A 4585-nucleotide genomic window follows, 5' to 3' on the forward strand; every position below is an offset into this window, starting at 1 on the left:
CCTGTGTGAAGCCTACGGCGACAGCTTTGACAACTTACTGTACAGAGGGGATAAAATCTCAGCGGTAGGTAGCTTTGCCGAGTGGTCGGGAGCTGGATTAAGGCTCCAGTCTCTTTGGAGGCGTGGGTTTGAATCCCACCGCTGCCAAGGTATTTAAAATAATGCAAAAAACTCGGTGCAGGGACATGCGTCATTATGAAGAAATTTACATTGGAGTTAATGTCAAATCCTTCCATTCTAATTACCCAACATGTCCATACACCAGCTCCATGTTTGTCTGCAGCTCCCATTACTTGTGTGCCTTTGCTTGAGGGGGACCTGGGCGCAGACCAAATATGGAAGTTGGCATGAACATCTGTATAGTCCATTTGTGGAAAAACAAGTCAATGACTTTCCAGCGGTAAGATAGTCTTTTAAAAAGTTTGTTTACTTGTTTATTCAATGCGGCAAGCGTAGGCAACTCTCTCTTTCAACGGGTCTGACCACAACTAGACCACAACTAACCATCTGTAGTGTAGGGCCTGGTTTAATCACTGTCTGGGAAACCAGCTCATAATGTAGGCTGTGTGTGTGTGTTAAGTCACTTCAAAATAACAATCTAGAATGACCCGAAATAATAATAATAAGAAGAAGAAGAAGAAGAAGAAGAAGAAGAATTAATAGAACTAAATTGTTTTCCAGAAACTCCTTTGAGATATCCTATTATGAACCCTAACACTCAATAGATACTGACTAGCATATGCTAATCTGTGAAACCCGGCTGTATTACGAATAGCGTTAATAACTGTTAGTTCTTCTTTTTGGTAATTCTGCTGGTCATCTTCTTGCCATGGAAAAAAAATATCCGTCACTCAGCTCTACAATAAAATGATGAATAAAAAAAACATTGTGGTGAGCCACCACAAAGTTGTCTATGTATGGGAAACCTTGGACTGAAAGGCCAAAGGTATTGGGGAGTGCTAGGAGTATGGGGATTAGGAATTTGCTGTACCAACTGAAAAGGTTTTAAGTGTAGTGCTTTTCAAATGAAAAAATGTGGGGGCATATCACAGATGGACTGGGAAGCTGTTCCAACACATGGGAGCATAAACAGAAGGCTGCTCTGCCAACTTCAGTACTCAAGTCTTGGAATGTATAAAAGGCAGAGGACCTGAAGGACCTGACTGGCCCATAGCTGACAAGCATATTGGAAATATAATTTGGTGCCAGGCTAGTGAGAGCTTTGTAAAACGTCATAGATATTATTAGTGGATTAGTAATAGTGTAATTTGTGAACTACCTTTTTAAGACTTTTACTGAGAAATGGGAGGTTATTATAGGTTAGTGTGGCCAATATTTTACTCCTCTGGAAAAAAGTGTAATATCTAGGACAGCATATGGAATGATTGGTTCATTTGCTAACTGTGTTTCAAGTTACCATCAAAATCCGACGACAACCAATGAACGCGAAGAAGACAAACTTCCGCTGCCGATGTGACGTGTTTCCGCCATATTGGTCTAGGTACTCTTGGCAAAAGGGTGCAGCTGCAGACCTATAGTTCTTTGAGCCATCGCACACACTGGTTGGAGGATGTATTGTATTTTCTTTCTCCATAGTTATTAAAATAATCATTGATGCACAAAAACAAGTACCCATGTATTTATTTAATTCATTTATTAATATGTATGAGTGAATTGTTCACAAAATATAATTGTATGAAAACTATATATTAGAAATCGAATTATAAATGTATTAAGGCTATATATACTGTCATATATATTACAAATATTAAAATACAACAATATTAGTTATTAAAATAATTATTGATACTCAAAAACAAATACCCATGTATTCATATCGTTCATATAAATATGTATGAGTGTCTTTTTAATCATTCCAAACTACAGGGGATAAGTAATGGGCTCACAAACTTCCATCACATTGATAATTGTAACAAAGGTATGTAAAAGAAACAGAAACAGTCTTTAATCGTCACACGACACTCCACATGCTTGCACACACACACACACACACATGCTTGATGGTGGCCGGTGAAATGGCTCCTCTGCTTTTGACCCATCCTGGCTTGTCCTTCCTCCTGGGGCACAGCCAGGAGCAGTGGGCAGCATACGTGGACGCGCCGGGGACCAGGTGATAAATGTCCATCGCTGGTCAGACGATGATGGGTGCATGTTTTTGGTGGGGGTCCTTACTGACGTGAGGTGGAGGAAACCCCATGTGAACATGCAAACTCCACACAGAAAGGCTCCTGTTTTTGGAAGATAACCCGCCGGAGCACGGTGCCAACAGCGCCCCAGGCGGGAATCGAACCCAGGACCTTCTTGCTGTGAGGCAGCAATGCACTGCGCCACCGTGCCACTCTAAAACCTATCAGAGTAAAATATTACGAATTCCAGTGTAGCTGCAGGCGGTGATGGTAGGGGTCCAAAGGGTGACCAACACCGATCACCCTCGGTTTCATTAGGTGTGAAAAATATTCGATCGATAATCTTTAAAATTATTCAATAATGGAGTCAGTAATGGAGTCAGTCACATAAAAGTAGATTAGAATAACGTTACTTACATGTGGAGCAGCGTTTCCGTTATCCGGTATTTGACTTTTTTCGATCGGGAAAATCTGTTGAAGTCTGACATATCTAATTGTCTCCGGTCATAATTGTCTCCATTTGAATTAGTGCTGGGTGGATAATTTCGATTAAAAAAAGCAAGTTGCAACGGGAAGCCAATGAGTTTGGACAATCAAAAGCCGAGCTGAAAGCTTGACCTCTGACCAATCACGTTTGTCGATATAGAACTAAGACCCACGCCCTCCCTCGTGGGCAGGTTCCGCTTGTAAACACAGTAGACACACGGAGCGGGGCCGTGGTCTCAATGTCTAAAATTCTTCAGGAGAAACGGAAAGCTGATGCGTCGGTGGGACACATACATTCATAGTTTGGCGATTTTTTTCCCCCCGATATTTAAGTTCCGACCCAAAGTAGACAATAAATATTCATTGTGAAAATATGTTGATACGTCCCGACGAAGACGGACAACATCACAAACTTTATTATTTATTCAAGATTCAAGAGGTTTATTTGTCACATACATATACATACTTTCATACTTATATACAGAGAAATGTCTTTGCAACGCACCCGGAGATTATGCACAATAGCCACGAAACCGAAAAAACCTCATTCCTACCTAGCTAACTAACTGAAACGGATTCCTGCAACGCAGTTAGTGAATAGAATAAAACAAATAAAATAAAATAATATTCAAAAAGACCCACTAAAATAGTTGTACTTGGCATATTTATTCTGTTTTTGATTTGATCAATTGTATTTTAGTGAAATGTTAATTAAAGCGACTGCCCTTCTTACTGATGGTTCACGGACGGAAATTATTTTATTTAAGTACAGTGGTACCTCGACTTACAACTGTAATTCGTTCTATAAGAACGATCGTATGTTAAAACAGTCGTATGTCGAAGCAATTTTTCCCCATATAAACCACGCTCGTTTTTTTCTATGATTTTTTTCTTAGTTTCAATGGGAATCATTGCCCTTTTCTTTTTCCCATCATCCTTCTTCGTAGGACTCATCATGAAGGGGGGAAATAGACAAAATACACAGCACAAACACAGTAAACATGAAAAAAAATATGGATAAGCCACGAACTCCGTGCACACACGACGTAGGTCGCCCGCTGACTGACTGCTGACTGGCCGCTGACGCGCCAACTGCAAATTTCCACGGTCGTATCTTGGAGCAGTCGGTCGCAAGTCCATACAAATTTTCGCGACTATCGCTACTCGTATCTTGGATTAGTCGTAAGTAGATGCAGTCGTAAGTCGAGGTACCACTGTAGTAATATTCGTAATTATTATTATTTTTTTTAAATGGCGTTTACTGACGGGACTTTTTTTTTAATACTCAATAAAAAATATTATACATCTACATGCCTTGACGAGTTCATTCTCCACGAGCCCTGCTTATCAATCGTTTTTAAGCACAATAAACACAGATAATGTGCCCGGAACCTCTCCCGTTCGTCCGGGAAATTGAAATCTTCCAGGACACGTTGACCGGCGTCGATTTTATTCTGGCGTAAATTCTGACGTGGAGTCGTTTGGGGCTTCGACGCTTCGCTTGGGCGTCTCCCATAAACTGGAAGCACTGGCACGAAAGTCGGAATAAACTTTTAAATTAGGCCTTGTAAATCTAATATTAAAATGAAAATACAGCAACTGGATTGCTTCTTTTTCGCCTCAAATTTGTTCAGAAACAGGTTTTAGTGTACTGATAAGGTGAAATAGTTCAACGTCTACGGAGTAAATTCAACGAAACCCAGCAGCCCACTGGCTCACAGAAATAAGGGACCTCGAAAGACATCTGTAGCCGGACCCTTCTCACTCTTGGGTTTCGCTTTGTGAACCTGTCTTACAGTGGGTGCACTCCTACTCCTGCCACTCCCGGCGAGGGAGGAGCAGAGGCCATCTCTTCACCGGAGGGGGGAACGTTATCCGGCGGCAGGAGACGGCAATATAAACAAATAGCGCGACATATCGGTCCGTAAAACTTGGCAAAAAAAAAACCCCGA

The sequence above is a fragment of the Zeus faber genome (assembly GCF_960531495.2).
Source record: "Zeus faber genome assembly, chromosome: 22".
Lineage (NCBI taxonomy): Eukaryota > Metazoa > Chordata > Actinopteri > Zeiformes > Zeidae > Zeus > Zeus faber.